Here is an 18,334-nt window from a genome sequence, read left to right as displayed (position 1 = left end):
ACACATCGAGCAATCTTTCTCTGCATAAGGGACACCTGGGGAGGATTGGCCCACTAGCAAGTGCCCGCCCATGTGACAACCACATACGACCTATTTCTCAATATTATTCATAATTAAAAATCCATGGTGCTAGCGTGACAAATACGAGTCGGAAACCCTCATAATTAACTTTAAACCCTTGGCCCCTATCCAGGCCAAAATTATTTACATTTTGTTTGACCATTCAACATGTTCATCGATGATCGTAAAGACTCGCAATGCTTTCCTCTATGATTTTTTTTCTTTGTTTAGTTCTTGTTGTTTACACTACCAATGTTTTCCTGTTTGATTGTTAGTTTTTGTTTATGTCTTGTTGTTTCTCACAAGTTACTAGGGAATGTTAAGGCTTATGATTTTAGTCTGTCTGTCTTTCTACATCGTCCGCATCACCCCGTTTTACTCCTTTTCACGTTATTTCCTCATGTTTTATTTTTACTTGTTCGCGACGGTGTTCACTAAAAACACGTACTTCTTTCCATTTTTAATGATGAACGTTAAAAACTCATACTCAGGAGGTTGAGACGCCACGGGCACGCTTTGGCACTAAGTAGATTAAAAGTCTCGACATAGAAGTATTATTTTCTAACAGCCAAGAAGAAAATATAACCTAAACAAAGCACTAATCTCGACTTAGTTAGGATCAAGGACAATAAGGGACTGCCAGGTTGCACTGGAAGAAGTATGACCAACCTACAAGCACTCACTTTTGTGCGTTCCAGAGCAGAAAAGGACTAGAAGGCAATAAACTAGACAGTAAATTTTTTCAGCAATACCAAACCCTTCTGCCAAATTACAAACTAGGGTTATTCACAACTCGAAGAGAGGAATGTCCAGTAAGATCGTGAACGCCCCTTCTTTTCTTAGCATGTTAAACGTTAATTTTTCCGAAATGCGCGTGGCGATTGATAGAACCAAAAATAAAACTATAACAGTCCTTAAAAGCTTGTTGTTGTTTGTTTTGGTTTTGTTTTGTATAGATCGTAATATGCAAGAATTTAGTAAAATAGCAAAATTAATCAACTCTTTCATTCAAAATGCTATCTATGCACTCGAAAAGTACTGACAAATGACGTGCTTCAATTCGTACCGACATATCTAACCTGTATCGTAACACCTAACAGCGTACAACTTTATAGGATATGGGATGTATCTATTATGAATGAAAGTATAAGGACAGGTCAGAAATTAACAAAAGAAATGTTTTGGTCTGCTTTCATCGATGCCTATTTAAGAATAGAAAATAAGAAATACGTGTAAATAAAAACAGCTGTTAAATTCATGGCTGCCATGTTGGTTACCTACGCCCTAACGGCTAGCAATGTAACTACATTTTCGACCAAACGTCTAACATTGGCTTTAGCCGTGTGTCGATATACCTAACTTGTATCCTAACGTCTAACAGCCTATAACTTTATAGGAGAGAGGATGAATCTATTAGGAATGAGAGTATAAAAACAGGTCAGAAATTACCAAAAGAAATGTATTGGTCTGATTTAATTAATGCTTATTTAAGAATAAAAATACATGTAATCAAAAAACAGCTGCTAAATTCATGGCTGCCATGTTGGTTACCTCCGTCCTAACGGAGAGCAATGTGACTACAATTTCGACCGAACACCTAACATTGCTCTGGCCTGTTAGATCGAGCAATGTTAACTAGCCGATTCTTACAAGTCTACGTCATAATTTTTCTCGATCTAACGGGACCTAACAGACATAACAGGGTTAACACAAAGATTGTGAATACCCCTACTTCCTCAAAAGAGGAGCAATTGCTGAATAGACCAATTCAAGGCTCGTAATGGCAAAACAACCCAGGAAAGCAGAATGACTTCGAAGAATGCCTCGCCTAAACTTAGAACAGACTTGTTTCAACAAAAGCCGGAAAAATATCATAGCATGTTATCCATATCAATCTATAAATATGTGGATTAGAAGAAGATACCTATATTCTGCAATGGAGAGAAGGTAACAGCAGTACATGTTATATGTTAATGCTTTTTAGTGGTATATATTCGACTAAACATTCATAGAGAAGATACACCATACCAATAAATTTGCTTTGTTGTACAGGGAGAGCCCAGTAATTTGAAAACAAACGGTTATAACGGTTGGACTGCTTTGCAGAACATATAAGAAACACATTAAATCGATAAACCTGTGGTTGGAGCAAGAATAAAATGTAAAATCTTTTGATATAATAATTTAGAGGTAAATAAAGATGATATACATACGACGTGGAAAAGTTATATCCTCGTCGATTAAACGTACACTTTTATTATTGTAATTTTATTGCTTTTTGTTCGACCATGCTGTGCCTTAGTTTCGCCTAATTAAGACTAAAAAAGGCGGATCTCCATCTCCTTTTTTTCCTCCGCAAGAGCTACCGCAGCGGCCTTCGCCGTCGAGCGCCGGGCTCATAAATATGAAGAATCCTAGCTAAAAATTATCGGCGGTCTTTGTAAAAAAAAGGGGGGTCTAGGATATCGAAAAAAAGGCATGCCCAACAATTCCGAAATACAAACAAGTTTCCGGCAATTATAAACATTTCGACCCGGCCAGTTATTCAGGCCGGCCGTTAATGAAGGACGGCGTTCAAATTCTTAACAGCGATCCGAGCCGGACGTAAGTTGTAAATATATAATATATGAGGATAGAAACAATTTCGACAAATATTTTAAAATATAATCAGGTTGAAAAAAAGTCGAAGATATCCCGAAAACCTTTAATTAGGAGATATCTTCATGTTAACATTATTTACGCAAAAATAAGTATTTGTACTCAATAAATACTCATATAATTCATCATTTATAAATTATTTTTAAAAGGAAAGGAAAAGGGAATAAATAATTTTACACGCTCCTTTTCCAATGTATTTACAAGCGAGTGATAAACAACACTTTCGAAAGATTAGATAAATAATTAATATGTAAAGGGACAAAAACAAATTATGAAGCATGTAATGGGTTTAAATAGTCGACACGCAAGTTATTTTTTTATAGCTAAAATCACCGTAAATTAAAACATTCATCGGCCTATTCTTTTCACGTAAATCATCACCAATACCCCATGAATATTCATTGCATTTTTCAATGTTTACAAACATTTCACTGGTTTAGTATTAATGCATAGGTTTTGTTAATTAATATCTGCCCTCGGTTTTTGTTGAGCTTTCTATTACGTCCCATTTAACGAAGGTGGCTGGCTAATCCTTATATAAGCCTTTTTAAATAAAACCTTTAAATCTGCACTGATGGACCACCGTTAAATTTTTATGTATTTAGGTTTATTCTATTTGGCACACTAAAAATAGGTTTGGTTGTAAAAATAAAACAATAATAAATAAAAAGAAAATTATTTTTACCTAATTATTAAAAAAATAAAAAATAAAAAGAAATGTAAAAAAATATAATTAAGGTTTAGGTTGAGATAAAAAGTGAGTGTCTCAGGCGGGATTCGAACACACGACCTTCGGCTAAATACGCCGCTGCTCTACCACTTGAGCTATCGTGACTTCGATCCACTCGGACATTAACTTCCCATCTCAACCCTCTTTTGAATTTTTCCTCTTTTTTGCCAATCTCTAAATTCTCAACCAAACCCTTAATTAATTGAAAAGAGTTTATTTGTTCAAGCGAATCACGAAACCTAATAAATGTAATAAGCAAAATGTAGTGTACTTAACTAAAGCTCTCCGTGGCCATATCATTTGTCGCCAAGGATCAAATAGATTACACGACATTTGAAAAATGGCAAAAAGGAGGGAAAATTCAAAAGGTGGGGTTTTGAGGAGAGGTGGTGTCCGAGTGGATCGAGGTCACGATAGCTCAAGTAGCAGTATAGCAGCGGCGTATTTAGCCGAAGGTCGTGGGTTCGAATCTCTCTTATGACACTCACTTTTTATCTCAACCAAAACCTTAATTAATTCAAAAGAATTTATTTAGCCAAGCGGACCACGAAACCTGATAAATGTAAAAAAAGTTTTTTACCCCTTTACTACTGAGTATTTCCACTGTAAACACCTTTTCATTCTTTGGATAACAATTTTGATTAAATCCTAAGGAATTAATTCCCCCAATTTTTCTAGGGTGTTAAGACCTGGGTTGCGCCGTCGTACTCTTCCTTAAATTGGTCCCAAATGTGTTCGATTGGGTACAAATCTGGACTTCGAGTTGGCCACGCAAAGCACGCAATGCCAACCTGAGTCACATGGTCATCCATAATACGCGTTCCATGGGGCCTGGCAATATTCCGCGTTAGCAAGAATCTCTCAACGATGTGGGTGGCAAATGTTTCTTTGATTATGTCTTGTAAGTCCCTCTGGGAAATTAGAGATCCTCCTCGCACAGCGACCAATTCGGTGCGGACGTCCGAGGAAATGCCGTCTCAGAACATCAATGTCTCACCGAATGAGGACCACTCCAGACCACTCAGTGCTCATTCAGAAACTGGCCAAGTGTTAAAGAATAAAAATAAAAGAACAGCGTTGCTCATAAAAATAGGAGTGAAGTGAGGTTGGTCACAATGTAGATATCGCTACTTAGACTTTTTTGGGAGTGTGTCTGGAACTTTTATCTTTTCTTTTAAGTACGTTTTTTCACGATTACGTGTTTGTTCGCTTCAGCATAGCAGATATCATCTTGGTTTGGGTATACCTACCTTTGTCTCAAATTTCACGTTTCACGTTCACTAATTTTGAGAAATAACAATTTTTAGATTCTTACGTTGACATATAATACAAGACCTAAATTTTTGCTAAATATCACATTTCTACTTATTCGGGATGTACTTATAATTTTGATGATGTGACTACCCCTTAATCTAAAGCGACATTAATTTTTTGAAAACTGCAATTTTCCGGTTCCTACTTTTTCTCAATGTAATACCTACCTCTTTCAAATAATTAATCTTTTATGTAAGGTTTTGGTTGAAATGAAAAAGTTAGTGTGACGAGTAGGATTCGAACCCACGACCTTTGGCTTCATGCGCCGCTGTTCTAACCACTTGTGCTATCGTGACTTCGATCCCCTCGGACATCAACAATAGACAACTAAATATAATGAATTTAATAACTTACTTTTTCATTTCAACCAAAACCTTACACAAAATATTAAACCTATCTTTGTATAGAATTTCATGTTTATATCTATATGGGGAAGTGCCGTATAATTTCCATGGTGAGACTACCTCCTCGATAATGCACTAATTTTGAGAAAACTGCAATTTTCAGAGTTTTTCCTTTACTTGCGGAATATAAGCTACCGTTTTACTGAATTTTACGTCTCTAGCTATTCGGGAAGTAACTTATAATTTTGATGATCAATGAGTCAGTCAGTAAAAAAAAAAAACAAATGTTTAAAATCTCCCTTTTCGAAAAGAGAGAGTTCAAATTTTTACAATGTCCTAACCCTTAAGTTAGGTATGAAATTTGAAAAGCCCGTCTTAAGAAGAAGCAGAGATAATTAGGGTGTGAAAAACCGGGTGAATTGGTTCGAGTAAAGATACACATGGAAGCTTGCCGTCCGCTCAGATCAAGAAATGCGGGCCTGCTCGCTCTCTACCCCATACCATACAACTTCCATCATAATAAAATTTCATATTTATGTGTAAATTGAGATTTACAGAATCGGCCAATAAAGATGAGCCGAGATTAAAACAAAAGGGCAGACGACGACAGATCTTTATCGATGATTTACCGCCCGGCACTCCTGCCCTTGCGATATTATCTCGGTCGTTTAGAGGGATAGACATAAAATTATGGAAATGAAGTGATTCCGATGGAAAAGGAACTAGTGTGCAAAATTGGTCATGGCAGATGATATATCATGACTTCTCCTGTCAAGCAACAATGTTGCTGTTTACAGTGTGAATTTTGGATATGTTTCTATGAAAAGTATTTTTTTACATCAGTGGAAGTATCGAAATGCACAACAATTTATATATGTAGATGGTTCTGTGGAACATAATTTCAAATTGTTTTATTAGATAGTTTTTCTTGAACAACATACTACTTAATAATTATTGTAAACCTCAAATTATATGACAGACGATTTCATTAGAACTATCAATGAACTAAATAAAACATATTTGGAACTGTAATCGTGGGGTCCAAAGATTACAGTTGTATGTGAATTTGCTGTTTATTTACTACAACAGGTAGTAATTATTGTGTGACTTTCCGCTGATAGATTAATCATTGTAATCTGCAGAGGAAATAGTCATCAAGAATTTTATTAAGCTTTTAAACTTTTTTTATTTAAAGCTAGTTCGTTACGATTGCTATTTACTCTAACGAACTGTAAAATGCTTAACCATTATTAAATGTGTTGTTCTTATTGTTATAACTATTTTACTTATATACTTTTCAAAAGTTAAATGATTAAATGCCATTTTTTTAGAACAACGTTATAGAAAAGTCATGATATTAGGGGTATTCACGATCTTTGTGTTAACCCTGTTAACTCTGTTAGGTCCTGTTAGATCGAGAAAAATTATTACGTAGACTTGTATGAATCGGCTAATAAACATTGCTCGATCTAACAGGCCAGAGCCAATGTTAGATCGTAAATGTAGTCACATTGCTACCTGTTAGGGCGAAGGTAACCAACATGGCAGCCATGAATTTAACAGCTGTTTTTTTGTTTAAACGAATTTTTATTCTTAAATACGAATTAATTAACTCACACCAATACATTTCTATTTTTAATTTCTGACTGTCTTTATACAGTCTCATTCATAATAGATAGATACATCCCTTATCCTGTAAAGGTGCAGGCTGTTACAGGTTAGGATACAGGTTAGGTATGTCGGCGAATTGAAGAGTGTAATTTGTTAGTACTTTTCGAGTGCGTAGATGCATTCTGAATGAAAGAGTTGATTAATTTTCCTTTCTTACTAACTTCTGGCATCTTATAAATTAACACAAACAAAACCAAAATAAACAACAACACGCCTTCAAGGTTATAGCTTTATTATTGGTTCTACCAATCGCCACACGCAGCATTGCGGGAAAAACGTTTAACATTCTAAGAAAAGAAGGGGGTGTTCAAGATCTTCCTGGACATTTTTCTATTCGAGTTAACACGATTTAACATCTTACAAACATCGTGAATACCCCTAAAACGTAAGACGGATAAAATGAAAATATTGAAAAGCTTAAAGCCTTATTTTACAACCCACACTGTGTATCTGACAGACCAACACAGCGAGGAATATATATATATATACACTGGCAGTCAATCAGAAAGTACGTTCCACTCGACAACTGTTTTTTGGTTACACGTATTTTTATTCTTAAAAACGCATTAATTCAATCACACCAATACATTTCTTTGGTTAATTTTTGACCTGTCCTTATACTCTCATTCATAATAGATACTTCCCTTATCCTATAAAGTTGTAGGCTGTTAGAAGTTAGAATTGAAGCATGTCATTTGTTAGTATTTTCGGGTGCATAGAGAGCATTTTGAATGAAAGAGTTGATTAATTTTCCTTTTTTATTAACTTCTGGCATCTTTCAATTTAACCCAAGGAACATCAAGAACTGTTATAGCTTTATTTTTTTGTTCTATCAATCGCCACGCCCAGCGCTGGGGGGAAGCAATGTGACTACATTTTCGACCTAACATTGGCCCTGGCCTGTTAGATGGAGCAATGTTAACTAGCCGATTCTAACAAAACTACGTCATTATTTTTCGCGATCTAACAGGACCTAACAGACTTAACAGTGTTAACACAAAAATCGTGAATACCCCTACTGTATAGTAATGCATATATGCTAAAAAAATAAGAATATTTTTAGACACCTAGCTTTACGTTTAAGCTAAACTTTCCTTTTCTACTAATCAGTTTAGACCAACTACTTAAAAGAAAAAGAAAATCGTTTTGTAACAGGAAATTAGAATATTTTATGTAACACATTTTCACATGAAAAGGCCTTCTAAAACTGGACAAATTTGGTGTTTACACCGCTATTAACCGCATACTGAAAAATAAATTACACATTAAGTCATTATTAAAACGTTTAGCACAGTTAACCGGGTTAATATAAAGATCGTAAATACCTCTAATTATCATAAAAGATAATGGGCCGGATTGGTAGATTTGGAATCGGCTTTCATCACAAGATTAATTAGTAAATAAATACTAATAGAACATTTTATAAATTAAGTTAATTTTCTACTTACTAAGAGCTAATGAATTGATTTAAGAGGATTAGAAAAACAACGCAAAAAGAGAGCAAAAATGTGGGCCCTAGGGCTAAAACAGCCTTGGGTGGCCTATTTTCTATCATAGAGACGTTTAAATGCTAGATGGCAACTACAATTTAAATAAATAGCTAACGATTATCTTGGGTTTTTAATGAAAATATGAGTGAAGACTGACAACCTTATTCATATTAATTTCATTGTCTTAATTTGCCAAAATACTCAAACAGACAGACAAGCTGAAGGTATGTTAAGAATAAAGAAATTATAAGAGAAAAAAAGGATTGTAGAAGAACGCTCATTAATTAAATATGTATAAAACTTGTCTTTATTCAACGTCAACAATTTAATTCCCCGAAATCTATATATTTATTATGTTAATAATAGCTAATAATGCGTGATAATAAATAATGCATTTTATTAATATTTACAATACAAACTGCACGGACTCTTATGTTAAAATTTAAAAATACAAATAATAAAGGTCCTAATTAAAAGTTGAATTCTTCAATTAAAATTTGTCTGTATTTATGTAATTGCAACACATCACTAAAGAAATTTTGCCAATAGTTTATAAGTTCTTCCAACGAAATCTGAGGGGTCAAAGTCAGACCCAGATATTTTGTACCGCGACACTATTTCTATTTCTTTCTTATCATAAAATCACCTTTCATTGTGTGTTTGTCGCCCTCTTTTATTTAAATCCATTATTTTTGATTTTTCTAATTTATAAGTTAGGTTCTATAGCTGATAATAATCGTATAGTTATATTAATCATGTTTTGTGTAACGCGCGGCTCGCTTGCTTTTGCGGGATCCTCAGCATACAGGATTTCATGTAAATTATTTAAGTATAATGAAAAAAATGGCAATGAAAGTAGACAGCCCTGTTTCCCCCCATTTGTTTGAAAAATTTGCGTCATGTTTCTTCTATTTTCAGTATTAGTACTACCGACCACTTTTTTTTTACTTACGAACACTCTGGATCAAAGTATGGACTTGAAGAAGAAAACAAATTTAAGCTTTCGACCTATTTTAAGGTCGTTTTCAGGGCAAAACAACCTTAAATATGTCTACAGTTTGCCATATTTAAGTTTTTACACACGATCTCAAATTTCTTTGAGACTCAGTCCCAACATTGCTAAGGACTGTGACCCAAACAATCTGTAGACATATTTAAGCCCTGATGATGACCTTAAAATAGGTCGAATGCTTGACACTAGCAACAAAATTTGCTTTCTTCTTCAATACCTTGATCCAGAGTATTCGTATGTTTCGCCGAAACAGCAAATTCTATGGGTTTATAATAGTTTTGAATCATTTACACTAATTTGATTGAGAAAACACAGGTATAAAATTTAAAAGAAAATAGCATCCCTGGTTGAATCAAACACAAAACGAAAATCGACCAATAACTTAAATACCTTTCGCCTTTTTAACTACATTTTTATTGTGATTATATTGAATAGATTACAATTTTTTACTAATCAAGCTTGATCCATTTCCAGACCCAGCTTGATATTGATTTGGATATCGTCGTTCTGATATTTTTATGTTTTGCAATATAGTAATTCTCTATATCTTTATCCTAAGATTTACATCATACTTGAAATAAGTTTGACTATAATTATTAACTCCATTATATTTAGTGGTCTATTGACCAAATTACTTCCTTCAATTAATTAATCTTTTAATGTAAGAGATTAATCTTTTGGTAGAAATGAAAAGTTAGTACCACGAGCGGGATTCGAACCCACGACCTTCGGCTAAATACGCCGCTGCTCTAACCACTTGAGCTATAGGGACTTCGATCCACTCCGTGCTGGTGACCGAGTGGATCGAAGTCACGAAAGCTCTAGTGGTAGAGCAACGACGTATTTAGCCGAAGGTCGTGGGTTCGAATCCCCTCGTGGCACAAGCTTCTTCATTTCAACCAAAAGCCTTACATAAAAAGATTAATTAATTGAAAGAAATAATTATTAACTTCACTAATTTCGTGGTCCGCTTGACCAATTAATATGTTACAATTAATGAAGGTTTTTTTAGTTGAGATAAAAAAGTCAATGGCACGAGCGGGATTCGAACCCACGACCTTCGGCTAAATACGCCGCTGCTATACCACTTGAGCTATCGTGACCTCGATCCACTCGGACAACAACTTCCCATCTCAACCCCACCTCTTGAATTTTCCCTCCTTTTGCCATTTTTCAAATGTCGTGTAATCGGATAGGATTCTCGACAACAAATGAAATGGCCACGGAGAGCTTTAGTGAAGTATACTTCATTTTAAATCATTAAATTCACTAATTTCGTGGTCCCCTTAATCAATTAAAATATTACAATTAGTTAAGGTTTTTTTTAGTTGAGATAAAAATGTCAAGGCACGAGCGGGATTCGAACCCACGCTCCTTTTTGCCATTTTTCCAAAGGAGGGAAAATTCAAAAGGTGGGGTTGAGATGGGAAGTTGGTGTCCGAGTGGATCGAGGTCACGATAGCTCAAGTGGTAGAGCAGCGGCGTATCTATCCGAAGATCGTGGGTTCGCACCCCGCTCGTGCCATTGACTTTTTTATCTCAACTAAAAAAAAAACCTTAATTAATTGTAATAATTATTAACTTTGAAAAGATATATCTTTTCTTGTTTAGATGTTCTGAGTGAAAAGTTTGACTTGTTTCATTATTTGATTACTGCATAAATACTTTGTTCGCGGTTTAATAAATCCAAGAAAAAACAACAAAAAACGTTTCCATTTATTTGCTGTTGAGAGTGAATTTATCTATTAGCGTGAATGTGTTATGCGAAAGGGTTGATGGTGGAATATTGTGTAACACAGTGACCCATAATTAGGTTACTTTGTACTATGAGTAAAGTGTGCCAAATTGATCTAGCTGTTGACAGCCCGAGAGCCGACCTCGGTGGCCGGACGGAAGCATGGGAGACATGCATGTGCAGATTTATGCTTAATACACAAATAATATATCCTATATTAAATTTTTACTAATAACTCGCATTATGTTATTTTTGTTTCAATTCTCTCTAAAACAACATTTGGTCCATGCATAAAATATATTATGTATTAGATAACGTTTCTCCTTATCATTAAAAACTTAATTACAGTGATATTGTTTGGATGATATCAATACGGCATAATTAGGAATGTACGGTAATTAACTGGCAAACCATTGATTTATATTTCATCTCTGTAGCCTCCAGGGGTAAATTATTCGCATCAATGGTGGAGGAATGACAAATCGCGGCTTAATTGGTCTCTTTTAGTGTTTCCCGATCAGAAGGACGGAGGAAGTCAACGACCAAAAGAAGTGGCCACGATTAAAGTGGATTCTTGTTCTAACGAGATTAATGTTATTAAACTAATGGTCTTTGATACTTTCCAGAAGACAAGATGTTGGAGATGTGATTAATCTGAATTTAAAAGGTGGCGAATGCAACGTCGCTGCGGCTCCTCTGACGAAATGTTTCCATCGCCATGAAATGCATAATGAATGAACGAGCCATCAATGATTTACAAGACGTTACATACAGATTAAAACGATCGCTCCGATAAAATAAAATGTGAAATTTAATTAAAAAGATTTGTAGACTTTTTTTGAAAAATTTTGACACAAGCGACAAATACCACCTACTTTATTTATGGAAATTAATTACACACCGCAATGAATCCTTGGTCCTTCTAACCATATTAATTCAATGCCTCGAAAAGGAAAAATAATTGCAATAATAATAAATCTTGTCCTTTTCATTTTATTCTACACTGGCTCGTATTTCATTATTTCTCTTATATTTAATTAGTAATGGCTTCTGTATTAATCTATTATTTATTAATTGCAGTGCGATGTATGCAATAATACATTTATCGATTGTACAAACTAATAGATAAAAAATTTATTTCACTAATAAAATACGTGTGCTACACTTTGATGTGACTACCTAGTCTGCACCGACTCCCTCAGCGCGGTTACTGCTGTCCGTGACAGGTTATCCGTCGATTATCTCGTTATGCTGTTGTTTAAGAAAAACTAGATGGTAAAATGGTGGTTTATGTCTGGGTTTAAGTCTGGAAGGTAATGAAAAGACGGACGAGGCGGCTAAGTCCGGGAAGTCCCGATCTCCGGAATTAAGCTCTGCGATCCGACCCAGCTACGCTAAAAATGCAATAAAAAACTGATTAAAAGAAAGTGGCAGCGTCGTGGGCCGGATCGTCAGAGAATCTCTCACGTATCAAGAGCACTGTGGATAATTGGCCTTCGGAGGATCTGACTGTAATTATCCGAATTTAAAACCAATAAAAAGAACTTGTTTATAAATAATATTATTAATAATTAACGAAACGAATATCTGACTAGTTATATGAAGTGGGAGGTTTATGAGCCAACAAATAGCTGAGTTCATCGCCGGCTTTCTGCGTGTTTCCGTTCTTCCCTTGCATCTGTTTGTTTTTACCTTATTATGTTTACTATGCCGATATTCTAAACTGCTAACCTCTAAATTGTACCTCATGTACCTCTATTGTACCTCAAATAATGGTGGAGCATATACTCATGTCCACGTGTTACATTTATTTATCTATTTAATAATTTATTTATTTANGTTATATTATCTGTCAAATTGGTAATTCACAATCAAAGTAGTCTTAAATTGTTCATATAATTTAAAACATTACCACGAGTCAAAAGTGACAGCGGGTTTTTTATAATCACTTTTTCCCCGCAAACGCATAGCAGGCAAAACAAGTCAAAATGATTACATTGTCAAGGCTGTAGAAGGTTATAAAGCACAATTTCTTTCGAACTTCTAACACAAATAAAAAAGAGTCAGATTACAATTGCAATATTTAGTAAAACATACTAGTTTCCATTTCCTGTATTTGTGTGATATGCATTTGTGTTTTGTATAAAAGGAAAATAAATTAAAGTATATATTTTCACTAGTTTCGTGGTCCACTTGAAAAATGGCAAAAAGGAAGGAAAATTAAAAAAGGTGTGGTTGAGATGGGAAGTTGGTGTCCGAGTGGATCGAGGTCACGATAGCTCAAGTGGTAGAGCAGCGTCGTATCAAGCCGAAGATCGTGGGTTCGAATCCCGCTCGTGCCATTGACTTTTTTATCTCAACTAAAAACCTTAAGTAATTAAAGTATATAATTGATACCACATAGTAAACGTTAAAAACACGCCTCCAAATCTGTAACAAAAACAAAAGAATTTATATTAACTATGAAAGTTAAGTTGTATAAATTTGAAATAGATTTATTTTTAATGTATGCTCTTTGCTTTTGCTACAGTACAACTACTTATTTGAGAGTTACAGTCGTTTGTGTTATGGTTTATTAAATCGAATCAGACTGGAAAACTGAGAAATGCTCTTTAGTCGCTTTTCAGTGTACAAAAAATCGCTAAATATTCATAAACGGATTTTCGTTAATCCGTCAGTTCCTCAAATGTTGGTTTAAACAATTTATTCCCCTTCTTTAATATCCACTCCCGTCCATCATCCCATGGCTCGGGGCTAAAAGGACTTAACATCCCAAAGCGGGATGAATACAATTATCATCGTGACGTTGACAAACGTCTCCGTTTAAGGGAGTCGAACATTTCAAACTGTCAGCACCGATTCGAAACGTCGAATAGCACGTAAACATTGTCATCACAGGCCGCGTAACAAACCTCCAGTGGCGATTTTCTAGTGTAAAAATTGTAATATACAAACATTTGTTGTAAACATCCGTTGTAAACAGCAAATTCCAAAGTCGTTAGGAAAAGATCTACAGTGAAAGCAGATTAACGTTGATCACCAATTAAGTGATATCATGCGAATCCCGCTTAGAAGTGTAACGATGCCTGAGGCCTAGTCCAATATTTCTGGGCGGTTATCCAAATTTGACACCAATCCGCCCCTGGCACGGAGTAAGAACCGGTAGACCGAATGGTGGAAGCAGAGCTAATAAAAGTGATACAGCGTCTTGTTTGCTAGAAGAAAATTCTTTTTTACGACCCCTTACTAATGATAGGCGTAATAAATTGGTCGTTAAATTCACCTTCTTTGAATTCATTATGACCCCCCTGCCGCCCCACCGGCATAGGTATCAAATAAAACTTTATTGCTAAGCTACGAAATTCGCCCTAGACTTTAAACACTCAAATTCACCATCTCGAAGATATTCGAACTAATTAATTGACTATTAACTCGGCGGACCAACCGAATTCTGATGTAGATTCATTCAAATGTAAAAGTCAATCCTGATCATCTAATAACCTTAGAAATCTAAAAACTCAGAATAATCAACACTAGAATATACCCTTACAAACAGTGTGATGTTTCATCCGAAATATTTTCTCTGTAAAATTATCACATGCTACATTAAAAATAAAAATATATGGTGCGATTGCCTATATAAAACTTACATTGTGTTAAGGAAAGTTTGCAAGACGTAACAATATTATCTCGTAATTCTTGCTGCTTGTGGTACATGCTTTCTTTATTATTAATGTTTTTGGTACATACCATGTAAGTAACATGTAACAATGAGGAAATATATACAAAAGCTTACTTGTCTACTGAACAAAACGCAATGGAAATTATGGAAATTATCACTCGTGTTTCTGGTTTGTCATATGAATTTCGCCTTTTTGTTATCTTCAGTGCGCTGGTCGACTTCATACTAAATCTATCGACTATTTCATACTAAAAATAAGCAGACCTTTAGGTCTTAGACCAAAGCATGTCTCATTTTTTTCTTTTTCAACGAATCGCGACAGACGCCTTAGGGACGTAACCTGATGAGGGCTATCCTAACATTCTCCTGGGGTAAATCGTGAAGGATCCACATCGAGGAGACTTGAGATCCTATGGCAAATGGTGAACATTTCACCATTTATGTTGAGCATTCTTGAGTATCATCAGTGCGTTGGTCGACTTTACTTAGACGGTTGCCTTTTATCTTTAAATGTAGTGGTGGTAGTATTTTTGCAAAACAGAAAACCCAATCGACGAGTCCAGTTAATTAATTATTTACTGATCAGTATAACATTCTCTTTGTTTATGAAAAATGCAGCTGCGAGTGACCTAGCCAGAGGACATGTATACCAGATGATCGGAAACGACTAAGCTAGGACGTCATACCACAGACTTCAAGAAGAATCGTCCCCAATCACCGAGGTCAGTTAATTCTCTTTGATTTCTTTATACTAAAAATAAGGCAGGCCATCACATCATAGACCAAAGCACGTCTCACATTATTTTTTTCTCTTTCAACGAATTGCGGCAGACGCTTTAAGTTCAACCTGTTGAGGGCTATCCTGAAAATCCTCCATGGGTGAGTTGTAGGCGAAGAGTTAATCGAGGAGACCTGGGATCCTTTGACAAATTGTGAACAGTTCACCATTTATCTTCGGTACTCTTGATTATCTTGACTTCACTTAGAAGATTGCCTTTTACCTTTAAAGGTGGTGGTAGCAGTAGTTCCTCACTAGATCTGAAACGCGTTTTGCGAAACAGAAAACTCAGTCGACGGGCCCAGTTAATTATTTACTGATCAGTACAACATTATCTTTGTTTATGAAAAACCTGCGTGTGACCTAGCCAGAGGACATGTATACCAAATGACCTGAAACGACTAAGGTAGGACTACGACAGACTTCAAGAAGAATCGTCCCCAATCTTCGAGGTCAGTCAATCCCCTCTGATTTTTTCATACTAAAGCAGACCATCTGGTCGTCGACCATAGCACGTCTCAAATTTTTTTTTCTTTTTCAACGAATAGTGACAGACACCCTAAGGGCTAACGTGATGAGGGCTATCCTGAGATCCTCCTGGGGTGCGTCGTGGGCGAGGAGTTCATCGAGAAGAGCTGGAATCCTTTGGCAAATAGAGAACATTTTACCATTTATCTTGATTATCTTCAGTACGCTGGTCGACTTCACTTAGATGATTGCCTTTTATCTTTAAATATGGTGGTGGTAGTAGTTCCTCACTGTATCTGAAACGCGTTTTTGCGAAACAGAACAGCTAGTTGACGTGCCCAGTTAATTATTTACCGACCAGTACAACGTTATCTTCGTTATTATTATTATTCAGAAATCGTGAGATGCGGTCTGGTGTGATGTAGGTTTCAGAAAAACATTTTCTTTGTCGTGCGAACGTTTCGATCTTTATTGAGATCATCTTCAGGGCTCAAAGTGTTTTTTTCCGTACATGTGTCATTTTTGTCTGTCGTGTTGAGAGTGTTATCTTGTGTCTTAGTTGTTAACAAACGGAGCTGCATTTGACGTAGCCAGAGGAGAAATGATCGGAAATGACAAAGCTAGGGTTAGTCATACCACAGACTTCAAGAAGTATCGTCCCCAATCACCGAGGTCAGTCAATTCCCTCTGATTTTTTCAAACTCAAAATAAGCAGACCGTCAGGTCGTAGACCAAAATACGTCTCAAATGAACTTTTTCTTTTTGAACCAATCGCGACAAGTTGTTAAAAGTTACCAGGCGGGAAGAAGAAACGTGAGGCGGATTTTGAGGATCGATAGCCTGATTCATGCCTTTCTGTTCAAATAGTACAAATAGAAGAGAAAGAATAAATCAAAAAAAGGTCGCCCAATTTGCTTTTTGAAAAAAGTCACTAAATCTGTTGGCCTCCCGCTTGGACCGATAAATCCTATTATTCGGCGAGCACGAACAAATCAGGGAAGGTCTCAACAGTCGTAAATACAGTACATGTGGAAACCGGCGTTACTGCTCTTCAGAACGGATGGACTTTAGTGATATGATTTAATCGTCATAGTGATCACGCGATCCCTTCTCGCTAGAATCATCCAGCTGAGAGTGAGCATTAACATTCGTTTTTTGAGTCTGCATTAAATCGTAGACGAAGCTGCTGCACAACTTATTTTCATATTGAAAAAGACTTCGGAAAGTCCCTGCTTTATTGAGCGATCTTGGCCGAAGTAAGACAAGAGCCAGTCAGGAAATTAACACACAAAAATACAAGGCAAATATAGAAGGTTCTGCGACTAAGACAGTCTTCAGAAATTATTAACAATGCACCAACAATGTAGGTAAAACGTTTTTATTTTACATATGTTAACGGTTAATCTGAATAAGAAGAAAATTTGAAGTCGTCTTCGGAATCTCGTTCATCGACCTGATGAGGGCTGTCTTGACTAACCTCCTTGGGTGACTCGTGAGCGAGGAGTTCATCGAGGAGACCTGGGATCCTTTGGCAAATGGTGAACAGTTCCTTCACGATGGCGATCATTTCATGGGCGATCTCGTCCTCCCAAACACTGGTCGAGTTCCTCTGCTTGGATTTCTTGTGTAAATTTACAGGCTTCGCAACGGGCGCATCATCAAGCCCCAATAAATCAAACCTCGCTATTATCTCTTTCTGCATTTCCATTAACTGGATCAAATCGCAATCGGAAATGTTCATATGGTAGGCCGCTTTCCTGACCAATTTCTTTTTTATCAATATCTTAGGTTGCGCCTTCCTCACTTTTTTAAATTTGCTCATCCTTTTTAATTCCGTGGGAGGCAAAGTGGATTTTTTAGTTTTGTCCATAACAATATTATTAAGAGATGAGCTTTTAACTTACACGAGCTTTAAAATCGCTTGTACAAACAACAAAAGCAACAGAATGCAAACAACAAAACCATATGTTTTATTTTGTGAATTCTTCTCTGTTAGGAATAGAACACGAATTTTCACTACATTTTAATTTTCTATCTCATAACAAATAAGCATTAGTTGCACAAATCTAATAAATTTTCAAGCCATCGGAACAGAGAATTTTTAAGATGGAAGATTCCATGACAAAGCATTAAATATTTAATCGTAAAATGAGATTATTAACATATATATATAAAATGGCAAAAAAGGAGGGAAAATTCAAAAAGGTGCAGTTGAGATGGGAAGTTGGTGTCCGAGTGGCTCGAGGTCACGATAACTCAAGTGGTAGAGCAGCGGCGTATCAAGCCGAAGATCGCGGGTTCGAATCCCGCTCTTGCCATTGACTTTTTTATCTCAACTAAAAAAAACTTAATTAATTGTAATTATTAACATATATTTTACTTTTTTATTACT

The 18,334-nt window shown here is 35.8% G+C and overlaps 1 long non-coding RNA gene across 2 annotated transcripts in view; it reads left to right on the top strand.

The window, feature by feature from the left end:
• LOC106662040 overlaps window positions 1–11,855 on the top strand; it is a 37,447-nt gene extending 25,592 nt beyond the window's left edge. The window contains exons 3-4 of one of the 2 annotated variants that reach the window (XR_001339819.2): window positions 11,452–11,580; window positions 11,641–11,855. This is a non-coding gene — a long non-coding RNA (uncharacterized LOC106662040). The remainder of the gene's footprint in view (window positions 1–11,451; window positions 11,581–11,640) is intronic. The other variant, XR_001339818.2, reaches the window with a different exon arrangement.
• Window positions 11,856–18,334: the final 6,479 nt, after the last annotated feature.

The sequence above is a fragment of the Cimex lectularius genome, unplaced genomic scaffold (genome assembly GCF_000648675.2).
Source record: "Cimex lectularius strain Harlan isolate CLEC.00 unplaced genomic scaffold, Clec_2.1 scaffold57, whole genome shotgun sequence".
NCBI classification, from domain to species: Eukaryota; Metazoa; Arthropoda; class Insecta; order Hemiptera; family Cimicidae; genus Cimex; species Cimex lectularius.
This window is presented reverse-complemented; position numbering and strand designations above follow the sequence as displayed.